Here is a 13150-nt window from a genome sequence, read left to right on the forward strand (position 1 = left end):
ATTTGTCCACTATCCAGAGCTGAGGGGTCAGTGCTGACATGTACACATAAGGAACTACTGGTCATCGAAATTGGGTCTCAAAAGAACTGTTGGTCCAGGGGGAAGCTCGCTACAGATTGATTCATTTGCCTGTCAGCATAAATATTATTGCTCGTCTCACATTCAGTTCTTATTAGTATATATCTAGTGACATTTGATCTTGTTAATCTAGAGGAAATGATGAAAAACATAGACTGAGGAACAAGAACAGAACCAGAAGTAAGGAGGAATCAATCGGACTATCGGGCCTCAGTGGGAGGATAGGGGAGGGTTGGGGGAGGGTGGGGGGAGGGGGAGAGTTCAACCAAAGGACCTGCATGCATGCATATAAGCCTATCCAACGGTTAAGTTCAACAGGGGATTGGGGCCTGCGTGGGGAGAGGGGTGGGATGGGAATGGGGGGATGAGGACAAATATGTGACACCTTATTCAATAAAGAAATTAAAAAAAAATATAAACTTAGAAGGAATGCACTTAAAAATCTTAAATTTTAATATTTTTTGAGGTTGCTAGAATAAATAGAACTTTTATTTCTGATTGTATATTTGAAATGACTACAGATAATTATCAATGTTCAATTATAATTACCAGTGATAATCTCATCAATTTTTTGATAGTCACCATTGGTAAGATATTTTAATTGCATAAGTAAGTGATACAAATTTTAAAATCTTTTTCATTCCCATTCTTTTAAACTGTATTTAAAGAACATAACAATTCTTTCTTTTCCTTCATTTACAAATATGATGTTCATGAGTTATTACAGGGAGGAGAGAAAAAGGGCATAGAGGGGATAAATGGTGATGGAAAATATGAAATAAAATGAACAAGTGTAATGAAATTTCTTGTAAAACTTGAATAGATTGAAAATACAATTGAATTTTTTCTCATCTAATGTTTCAAAATAAGTAGTTTTACTCTGTAGAATGTGCATGCAATGTTAATATAATCACATTGCAGTTAGTTTGCACGTGTCAACTGCAAATTGACCAAAAAAAAAAATCTTATGTAAGTAAGGACAGAGTTTGAGCTTTGAGCTTCACCAGAATCCCTGCCTGGACTCTTTGTTTCTCCAATCCACCCCAGGTAGGGTCACATATGGGCACTTCCAGCACCTGCATTTTGAACTCTTCCTGTTGCTCTATGAGATTCTTTTCCTGAAGGACAGCAGCACTCAGTGCAGTTGGCTAAAGACTAAATCTAGGTGGTCAATCAAGCAGAATGTGTAGTTGCTATCACCAAACAGGTTGTCATAACTTGCACTTCCCATTTGATGCTCATCTTGTAAAGCCATCTTAAGGGATCAACTGGTGGGAAAATTGATATAAGACATCCTTTAAATTCATATAAGGATGAAATATGAAGTCCTACTAGTATCCACATCTCTTGAAAGTATAGGAAAGGTCAGGTTAGGAACAACATTTTATGGCAACTATCTCACTTGGGCAAGAGAAGTTAACTGGTCCCACCTCCACAACAGGACAGAACCAGCTCCCCACCAATAACAGGGAAACAATGCAGAGAACTAAGAAGCTGTTGAGAGAACTGATAGAGAAAGGTGGGGAGGATCTTAGCAAGGAGTTTGAGGCTATTAATGCTGAGCTATTCAAATAGGTCAGTCTTGACCAAAATCTCTTCATAGTAACTCACTGCAAAATTAAAATGCCCAATACAATTTCTCCAATTGTTCCTTTGTACTTCTTCCACACCACACATGGTATGTTTCCCAAAGGCAATAGTTTTGAAAAAAGGAAAGCAGGATCAAGACTTACTGTTCTATAAAGTCTCAGGAGGAGCTGAAAGATGATGTGGCAGTTTGGGGTTCTCTTAGGCAACTCTCAAGTAGTAGTACCCAAGTTCTAGTTAGGGGTCTCACTTTCTACGAGCAGGGATTTAGAGTACTTTGCCAGCTGTCAATCATAATTTGTTAAATCTATCTGATGTTCTTGGTAAATTCCTTCAGGGGCTTCACTTGGTCCACCATGGCTACTTCCTCAGGCTACACTGAAATCACCAGCTAGTGATTTTATGTTAGTCTCCCCAAATCCCTTCAATATTTGCAACTTTCTACTCTGAAAGTGAGAAACCTGGCCCTTGATTCTTAATATATTTATTCTTTGATCACCCTGACAGTATGAAGCCAATTTCTCACCAATGTTTCTACCCCTTCTCCTGCATGAAGGCCCTCTTCAACCTTCTCCAGCACTATGCTGAGCATTCCCTCCACATGGATGCCTCCTTACCTGTGTGGGCTCTGGCATGTCTTACCCATTCCTCACTGTGCTCGGGCACTGGCTCTCATTGGAGAGCTCCCTTCCCCCATGGACTTTCACCTCCTCCACATCAGGCTGCCTCCATGGGTTGGAATCCCTTCACTACATGGACTCTGATTCCTTGCTGGGGCCACCTTTGTTCCCCTTCTACACCCTCCCCCTCTGACTTGCCAGCACAGATGTGGACTTTGCTCTGCCTCCTTGAACAGTTTCAGACTGGGTTGTTCAAGAAGAGAAGGGGAGGGAAAGAGAAAAAAAATGGAATGAGAAAGGAGGGAAGGCTATCCCTTGACTTAAAGTAAAAGAAAGACAACTGTGAGAGATGGAATGGGGAATAAGCCTTTCCAACCAATTTTAAGGAAGAGCACATATGGGGTTTGAGGGTATGAACACTCACCTTGTTCACGCTACTCCTATCTGAGTATCTTGCAGAGTCTTTTCACAGCCTCAGGTGTATATACTCTATTTTGAAGACCACTGGCCTAGGTGTCATAGATTAAGGAATAGAGAGCAAACACCTAGAAAGAGACATCTCACCTCTTGGAATTACAAATAGGCCCCCCAAACTTTTAGCTAGCATAATTGTTTTATCCCTACCTCCTATCTCGTCTTCTGTCTTCTTTCATTCCACTTTCCTGTGAATAAGCACAGCTATTTCAATCCACACCTCATCTGTGCAGTAGAACCTTTCACAGAACACTAACTTGGTCTTTTCTTCAAACTGCCTCCTCCTCCAACTTTGGGACCAACTCCCTCCATTCCCTCCAGACTTACCTTTGCCTCTGCTGTGGGGCTGGGTCTCTCATGATCTGTGGTAGCTCTGGTTAGAGACTTTTCTCTCAGCAGCTCTGAGCTGGGAGCTGTGGGTGGTCTGGGTTAGAGGAAGGATGTCCAGAGGTGCTGAAAGGAAAAGAACTTCATGAGACTGAGATTCATTCTCTGATGGAACTTGGACTTTGGCTGGGACTGTACATGTGGCATAAAAACAAGTACTGGCGTTCACAAAGCAATACTATGAGTGCTTTCTTATCTCTATATTCTAGAGTATGAAATGAGTAACAAGGTGTAGTTGATTAAAGTCACAAAAATAAAGAGCACATAACTGGACAGATTGCCTATAAATTAATGATTAACAGCATCAACTAAATCTGAAATGTTGTCTGGCAATCACACTAGCTTTCTTGAACATTCTCATCATATTTCATACCTTTTCTTTCTTCTCAAACCTCCTACCTCATTCTGCTAGTCTTCTCAGCTGCCTCATTTTATTGACCAGAAGAAGCCATTTGATGGAAACTTTTTCATCTCCTTTACACCCATTACATATCTATACCCACTCTTCCCAAACAAAGCCCAATTTCATATGTCTATAATTTTTCTTTTTTGTTGTAATGAAGAAAATAGCCTTCTATCTCCATGCGTTAGGTCATCTTACCATTTTGTGAACTCATAATTTGTATATTGATTCCTGTTCTGCTTGAACTCTCTAGAGATGTTTCTTTTTCCTATACTTTATGCTGACTGATACATTAAAGTCCCAGTTTTTACCTCTGTTAAATGGGTTTATTAATAATACCTGCAACATCTGGAAAAGATGGGTCTTTGCTTAGGTCTCACACTCAGACAAAATGTATTTATTTAAAAAAATGTAGACAGCACTATCACTTTGTCATCAGTGCTCAGTAAGCCTTCACCCTCAAACATCCACTCTGATAATTAACACTATTCAGGCTCAAGGGAAACATACTTCCATTGTTTTGTTCTATATCCTGAAAAGATAACTGTATCTGGATGCAATAAAAGTTTGTGAATTTTGCTTGTTTGTTTTTTATTTGTTTCATGTGCCAATTTCAAATACATTTTGATTTAAGACATTGCATTTTCCACTTACAATATAGTGCTTAGAAAGTGCGAGGTTAGATCAGAAGACATGGAAGCATGGAACAGACTGACAAATCTCAGAGGGAAGGGGGATGAGGTGGGAAGAGATTAACCAAATAACTTGTATGCATATGTGCATTGCCCATGGGACACAGATAATAGTGTGGTGAAATCCTGGGGTGGGGCAGGAGTTGGGTGGAGGGGGGTAATGGGGGAAAAATAAGAGGGTCATCTGTAATACTCTCAGCAATAAATACAATTTTTTTAAAAAGAGCAAGGTTATTTTCTTTTCCTGTGCACATATTCCATATTCAAGTATCAGGAATGCCAGTTTCTATAGCAGCTCAGCCTTAAAATTGCCATGAAGTTTGCCACAAATTTGGGTCTTTCAATGTTTTGTGTGGAGAGCAGCTAGAGTGTCTGGACAAGTTCAAGCCTCGGACTAATGAGAGGGCACAGTCCTCTCATGGCAAAGTCACATGCAAGTCCCAGCTTGGAGGGCAAAGCCCTCCCAGCACAGTTATAGCCAGCACAGTTATAGCTATAGTTGTAAGCTTGAACCTGTGGTCAGAACACACGGACCCACGTGTCTGAGTAATGTGGGCTTGATAGAGTTCAGGTGCATATAATTGAGTAGATTGGAACATTGTTAACATCTTGACCATGCCCTTTCTTTACCTCCTGGAATCTGGCTATAAAATAGACTTGGCTTGTGGGCGCTGGAACTGTCTCTCCACCAGAGAAGTAGCGTCCCACTGAGACCCAGCTTTTCCTTCTCTTGTCTGTCTTTTCTAAATCCTTCACCGCCTCCACTCAGGTTCACCCTTGGCTGTGCTGGTTTGGCACAGTTTTTATGGAACAAAAACGAAATGTATCCACTTCATTGGTGGGCCCAGAAGAAAAACCACCTGATGAAGGAGCTCCATGACTTGGGAAGCCCCAGACATTCCTCCTGGCTTACCTCCTGGGACAGCTTGGGACACTCTGGGACAGCTTGGGAATCATAGGGCTGCAGACTTTCTCCAGCTCTTTCTGCTGATGATCAAATTCTTTCTTCTCTGCAGTCTGATTTTTATCAAGCCAGGCGATGATTTCATTACATTTGTCAAGAATCTTCTGTTTATCCTTGAAGTTTCTCATCTTCGACTGTTACCTTTATGTTGATTGCAAAGAATTCAAGTGAATTTTTGGAAGCTACCTTGTCCCGCTGCTTCTCATCTTCAGCTTTGTACTTCACTGCTTCTTGGCCCATATGTTCGCTGTCTTCCTTGGCCAAAAGGTTCTTGTGGTTAGTGATTGTAATCTTGTTTTCTTTTCCTGTTCTCTTATCCATAGCAAAGCTATTGAAAGTACCATTGCTATCAATATGAAAAGTGACTTCAATCTGAGGAACATCACAGAGTACAGGTGGTATGTCTATGAGTTCAAATTTGCCAAATAGGTTGGTTGATGGTGTTGATGAGTTCCACTCTGTCCATACTGATTTTCTGCCTGGTGGATCTGTCCAATACTTACAGAGAAATGTTGAACTTCAAAGCTCCTTGCAGTACTATTAGTTTTTGCCTCATGTATTTTGATACAGTTGTTAGGTGTACCATTTGACACCGTTGTTAGGTATATACATTAAGGACTGTTATGCCTTTTGACACCTTTATTATTATGCAATGTCCTTGTGCACCCCTGATAATGTTCCTGTCGGTCTGCTCTATTTGAAATTAATATCGCTACTACGGCTTTCTTTTGATTAGTGTTATGATAAGGTGTTTTTTTCTTCTGGGTTCTTTCAGGATTTTTTGTCTTTCATTATCTGTAGTTGCAAAATGATAGGACTAAGTATAGTATTTTGTTGTTGTTTTGGGATTTATCCTGCTTTGTGTTCTCTGATCTTCCTGAATCTGTGATTTGGTATTGACTTTAATTCAGGAGAAATCTCAGATATTATCATTTTAAATATTTCTTCTGTTCCTTTCTCCCTTTCTTCTCCTTCTTTTATTTCCCATTATGCAAATATTTATACTTTTTGTAACTGTCACGCAGGCACTGAGGATTAACTTCTTTGCTCAGAAAGATTACACACTGGTAGGAAAAAGACACATCAAATTTTAGTTATTAGCCCTGGCTGGTGTGGCTCAGTTGGTTGCAGTGTTGAGCTGTACACTGGAAGGTTGAGGGTTCAATTCCTGGCCAGGGCACATGCTAGGTTGTGGGGTTGACTCCTGGTCAGGGCATGTATGGGAGACAGCCAATCGATGTTTCTAACAAACATCTCTCTCTCTCTCTCCCTCTCTAAAATCAATAAAACATATACTTAGGTGAGGATTTAAAAATTTAGTCATTGCCGAAACCGGTTTGGCTCAATGGATAGAGCGTCGGTCTGCGGACTGAAAGGTCCCAGGTTCGATTCCGGTCAAGGGCATGTACATTGGCTGCGGGCACATCCCTGGTAGGGGGTGTGCAGGAGGCAGCTGGTCGATGATTCTCTCTCATCGATGTTTCTAGCTCTCTATCCCTCTCCCTTCCTCTCTGTAAAATAAATAAATAAATAAATAAAATAAAAAATAAAAAAAATAAAAAAAAATAAAAATTTAGTCATTAACATAAATGGAATAATTAAGGAATGTTCTGAATCCTAAGGAGCATACCTCCTCCTGTACTTTGATTTTTATCACCATCACTTTTCTGGTCATTTTTTCTTTAGATAAGCTGTGATATATTAACATTCTCCTTCACTTGTAGCCTGCCTGCGGTTGAGTCTATGGAGATCCAGAAAGTCCTCCTCTCTCCCACCTTTAAGGCTAAATATCATTTGAATAGGGTATAATTGTTAGAGTAGGGATATCTCATGAGTAGAAGAGTGCATTTGAATGGCCGATGCCATATGTAAAAGTTGGCCTGGTTTAATATGTACTCCTTTTTCTAATATTTTTTAAAAATTAATTTTGGAGAGGGAGAAAGAGATAGAAACATGATGAGAGAGGCCACCTCCTACACTCTCACTGCTGGGGATAGAGCCTGAAACCTGGCATGTGCCCCAACCAGGAATCAAATTGGTGACTTCATGGGCTGATACTCAACCACTGATCCACACCAGCTGGGCTCTAATATGTATTTCTTATAAGTACTGCCTGCTAACTGATTGCGCCACTGGGGCTCCTCTAATATGTATTTCTTAATGAATATTTACCCCACTACTAGATGTCAAGATGTAATCAGGCCCACACAATCCACATAGAATGGCATAGCCAATTTAGACTCTAGAGATCTTTTTTTAAATCCTCACCTGATGATATGTATGTGTATGTGTTTTTAATTAGGGGGGGGGGACTATCAATTGGTTGCCCAACCCACAACCTAGGTATGTGCCCTGACCGGAATCGAACCCACAAAACCACAACATTTTGGTTTATGGGACAGTGCTCCAACCATTGAGGAACCCAGTCAGAGCTGGACTTAGGTAATCTTTCATGAAAGATGAGTGTAACTTTGTTTGCTCTGCTGCAGATGTGGACCCCAATAACTATTAGGGCTCACAGTGTGCAAAGTCCATCCCAGGAATGGTCACAGGCTGCAGTTTTAGTATGAACCCAGAATTTCATGGTGTGGAGAGCCCACAATTTATTTTGGTTGACTGTGACTCATTAGTGGCAGATAGACAAAGAATAAAAGAATACTATTTAGTGGGTCACCATAGTTACTATTAAAATGAATATGTGAACAGGTTTATATATTCAACTTCAGGGTATTTTCAAGGTAGCTTTGAATTGCATAATGCAGAATCCTAAAAAATTACATAGATGCCTTAGGTTTGAAAATGAAAAATAAAGTAGATTCAGAAAGAGAACATAAAACTTCTTAGGAAGTTTTGCCTTTTCTATATTGCTTTGCATCTGAAAATCGGTGCTTGGATTCCAGTGACCCTGAACAATGAGGCTGGAAGTGGGTCTTTATTTATTTTACATTTCCTTTCAGATTTCTCTTTAAATTCCAAGGTGAGTGACTTCATCATTTTTGTTGGTAAAACGGTGCTTCAGAGGACAACCAGAAACAGCCTTGACTAGGACTATAATGCCTGTAACATACTCAGGAGCAGATTCTATATAAAGATCTGAAAACAAGGAGGATGGAGGGACATGTTAAGAATTCCTAGCTCACCTCAGCTGAGCAGAGAAAAGGTAAGACGACCATATGGTTATTTTACCTGACAAAGCACAGTGGCTTTGGCTTCTTGTGCATTGAGTTATTAAAAATGATACATCCCAGCATATGTGAGTAGAAGTTCTTGCTTATCATGCTAAGAAGTTCTGTAACTCAGGAGATGAAGTTGAAGAGAAACTTCTTTGGAGCACTTACGCATACTTCTGAAAATCTCAAACCTAAAGGAGAGGCTACTGAGTCAGACGTCGGAGCACGCTACTCAAATAAATATAACTGAGCTGGAGTATGAGAAACAACTGGTCTCCTCCCTGAAAGAGAATAAAGAATGGCTCTTGGTCCTTCAAATATTCGGAATGAAAGAGAAAGCCTGGTCTTAAAACACTTTTTAAAAAATTTAAAAACCCACTTCTTGTGTGACATATTCCAGCAACCCCCGATATTTATTTCTCAAAGTTAGACCATTCCTTTGCAGCCTCTAAGAGCCCCCAAGACTCCCTTGGGGATGATGGTGGTGGATAGAATGCACACTATTTCAAGCCTGTGTTCTGAGTCTTTCCATCTCATTGTCTGTCATGAGGAAGCTTCCTGGACATATTAGACTTTTTAAAAACTTCAATTCAATAAAAATAAAGATTTTCCTTTTAGGTCACCATTTCTTCTGGCAGACTGAGTCTAAAGTGCACTTTATTTCCCTTTAATTTAACAGCTCCAGCAGCTTTTCCAGTTAAATCGACTGTTCATTATTGAGCTCCATTTATGAAGGGGCTGTGCAGTGCAGTTTAATGAATCCTTGGCACAAAGCTCCCTTTCAGGACTGGGAAAGAATAGGGGCTGTTCAGGCCCTGTAGGGCTGTATGTCAAAGCCAGCCCATAATGCCTGTCAGCCAAGGGCAGAAATTCCCACTGATATAAGAATGTGTAAGAAATCAACTTTCACCACTGAGGAGCAGATTAAGACATGATCAGGAAATGAGACGGTAGGTTTAGAACAGTGACACCTGTTTGAACAGAGCGATTTTCCCATCCCTTGATCACTGTGTGGCTGGGGAGGGGGCTGGTAGAAGCAGCAACACGGCCAAGGCCTCAAAGCCTTCCAGGGTCTTCTGAGAGGGGAGGAAAGGACCAAAAGGCCATTCTGGGTGGGGGCACCTTTGGGGTAGGTGTTGTGCTAAGTGCTCTTCATTCCTTTTCCTACTTCAATTCTCAGAACAAGGATGAATAATCAATTATGTGAGGATTAATCCCGTGTGACAGATTGGAAACTGAGGCTCACAGGATTTCATTTTTGGTTCGAGGTTACACTGCAAAATTGACCACAAAATGGCAATGATGGGATGGAACATAGGTCTGTCTGGCTCCTGGTGGCTGTCTTTTCTAGTGCTCTGAAGTGAGGCTAATTGATAGATTGCTCCTTTGGAAACATCTCTAGGAATACTCAAAAATTCTTAATTCCATGGAGTATATACTGAGTGCCTACTGTGTACTATGTATATGTGCTATACATTGGGGATACAGGCAGATAAGACATGGCATAGATGTGTGAGGAGTGTAGCTATGGGCTTGCTTTTAGTGTAAGACAAACCTGCTGTGAGTCCCAGATCTCACCTTATATAATAAAAGGCTAATATGCAAATCAACCCAAAGGCAAAATGACTGGTCGCTATGATGTGCACTGACCACCAGGGGGCAGATGCTCAATGCAGGAGCTGCCCCCTGGTGGTCAGTGTGCTCCCACATGGGGGGCACCACTCAGCCAGAAGCCCTGAGCTGGACTCATGGCTGACAGGAGTCTCTCCCGCCTCCCCAGCAGCACTAAGGATGTCCGACTGACAGCTTAGGCCCACTCCCCACCGTCAGTTGGACATCCCCCAAGGGCTCCTGGACTGCAAGAGGACACAGTCTGGGCTGAGGGACCCCCTCCTCCCTGAGTGCATGAATTTTGTGCACCGGGCCTTTAGTAATATATAACTTTTGAACCTTGCAGACCTTGGGAAAGTCCCTCTCACTAAGCCTTGCTGTGCTGCTCTTTTCCCAGCCTCCACCCCAGCCCCAGTGATCAGGATGGTGGATCTGGTAACTCTGGTCTTGCTGACTACTCCTCAGAGGTTAATATGGTCCAGAAGATTGCTACAGAATGATGTACTAGATGCCTTTGTGTTCTATTAAAACCATAAGATCCCTGAGTTCTCCAGATGGGTGTGCAGATGGGTTGTCTTCCAGTATCATTATCATGGAGTACATCAAGCCTGATAAAGTATAATGTTTTAAAAAGGTAAAACGTCTCTCAGGCAAATATAAAATGAACCACACATCAGCGAGAGTCTATTCAACTCAGGAATTAGCAATGGAATCACTAAGAGGATGATTGGTTCAAAGAACATTTAAGAAGCCAAGTATGCATTGAAAGGGTAAGTTTACTGGATTACATTTTTAAAAAACTAGGTCATAAATTTTTGTGGCTGTTTCATGGACAGAAATTATTTTCATATCTACTGGACAAAACTCTACCAGTTCATAAGCAACCTTACTAAATCTGGCACTTCAATCAATAGCAACGGCGAGAGCAATTAAATACATTCCTCTGGACAATCTATGGTCTTTGTTCTACATAACATTGAAAGAATGTGAGACCCACCTTTCTGCCTTATTTCCAAGTTTTGGATAATTTTTCTAATAAGTCCTATATTTTATAGACAAGTAAATTTGGACCTACCCAGAGAAAGTAGATGATTTGCGTACATCATAGTGAGTTATTGGCAAAGGCAGAACCAAAACCCATATCTCCTGTCTCCCTAAAAATGTTTGTTCCTCTTTATTGCTGTGGAAACACATGATAATCTTGTTTTTTCCATTAGAGACCAGAGAAAGAGAAGACTTGCACTTTTCTGATTGCAAATATTGAAGGAACATATATTTTCCAGGGCAGCTTTTATATAAAGATTAATTAAATGTGGAAATAAAAAAATATGCTAATTGACTCATTCTGTTAAGATACAAATTAAAAAGTTAACCTTGGGTTTTACGTCTTTGTAAATTTTTTTTCAGTAACAGTTGACATACTATATTATATTTGTTATAGGTATATAACATAGTGATGACACATTTATATAACTTACAAAGTGATCACCCCAATAAGTCTAGTACCCATCTGACACCATACATGATTATTAAAATATTATTGATTATATTCCCTATTCTGTACTTTATAGCCCCAGGACTATTTTTATAACTGGAAGTTTATACTTCTTAATCCCTTCATGTTTTTCTCCCATCCTCCCAAATCCCTTTCCATCAGGCAACAATCAATTTGTTCTCTGTATCTATGAGTTTGTTTCTGTTTTGTTTGTTCATTTAGATTCCACATGTAAGTGAAATCATATGGTATTTGACTTCCTCTGTTTGACTTATTTCACTTAGCATGATGCTGTCTAGTCCATCCATGTTGTCACAAATGGCAAAATTTCATTCTTTTTTATGGCCAAATAATATCCCATTGTATAAATGTACATCTTCTTTATACACTCGTCTATCAATGGACACTTGGATTGCTTCCATATCTTGGCTTTGTAAATAACACTGCAGTGAACATAGGGGTACACATATACTTTTAAATTAACATTTTTTTTTGTTTATGTGGATAAATATACAGAAATGGAATTGCTGGATTATATAATAGTTTTATTTTTAATTTTTTTGAGGAACCTCCATATGTTTTCCATAGGGGCTGCACCCATCTATAATCCCACCAACAATGCATGAAGGTTCCCTTTCTCTACATTCTCATTAACACCTATTGTTTTTTCATTTATTGATGATAGCTATCCTGAGAGGTGTGAGGTGATATCTAATTGTGGTTTTAATTTGCATTTCCCTGATGATTAGTGATGTTGAGTACCTTTTCACATGTCTATTGGTCTTCTTTATGTCCAGGGGTTTACTTCTCACTACAGCACAGAGGTAGTTTGGTTCCTTAGATAGGAATCCCTGGAAACAGAGCTTGAAATGGGCAGTTGTGCACACAAGATGGACTGAAAAGGACTCTGGAGAGCTATTTTCTGTAGGAAAGTGAGGAAGTCAACATTGGGCAGAAGGAAAAGCTGCCCTGCTGTCAGCCTCCACTGATCTGGAGCTGAAATGGCCTTTCAGACTTGACTCAAATTGAAGCAAGATGGGTCTGACCTTTGTATCCCTGCATCATCCAGCCAGTCATTGGTCTCTGGTGGACTGGAGAGAGGATATGACCTTGGGCAAGGCAATTTCCTTAAGCTGTGGGCAATACTTGGTTGAAGGGTCAAACTGTCAGCCATCAGCAGACAGTATATTCAACTGCCGAGGAATGGGTTCATGAGCTTCCAGAGGGGATCTGGGCGTAGTACCACAGTATCCACTAGGCCTTCTTTTCATTATAAGGCTAACTGTAGTAACAAGATTTCAACTCAAGGGCCCACACTGATGGATTAATAGTGTCAGGAACACTAGTTGAAAAATGTCCTAGGGCCTGGGCTCATCTGGGCTCAGTAGATAGAGTGTGGGATTGATTAGTGATTTCTGTAGGACAGTTGGGTGTGCCACCACATTTCTTCTTGGATTTTATGGTGATGTGGGGTGACTACCTGGTTTATGCCTGTGCTTCCAGGGTAATTATTAATAAGTAATGTCACCTTTTATCTACAAAATGTCCTCCCACAAAAGATCAATTTTATGATCATCCTAAGAAAGGAGTTCTATTCAATGTGGCTATTCCTGCCTCTCTCTTCTGAAAAGTGCTCCCTTCTCTCTGGACCCTATTTGGGACAAGTGGC

The 13150-nt window shown here is 40.4% G+C and overlaps 1 pseudogene; it reads right to left on the bottom strand.

The window, feature by feature from the left end:
• Positions 1 to 5150: 5150 nt before the first annotated feature.
• On the bottom strand, positions 5151 to 8547 carry LOC103293696 (heat shock cognate 71 kDa protein-like; annotated as a pseudogene).
• Positions 8548 to 13150: the final 4603 nt, after the last annotated feature.

This window comes from Eptesicus fuscus, chromosome 13 (genome assembly GCF_027574615.1).
Source record: "Eptesicus fuscus isolate TK198812 chromosome 13, DD_ASM_mEF_20220401, whole genome shotgun sequence".
NCBI classification, from domain to species: domain Eukaryota; kingdom Metazoa; phylum Chordata; class Mammalia; order Chiroptera; family Vespertilionidae; genus Eptesicus; species Eptesicus fuscus.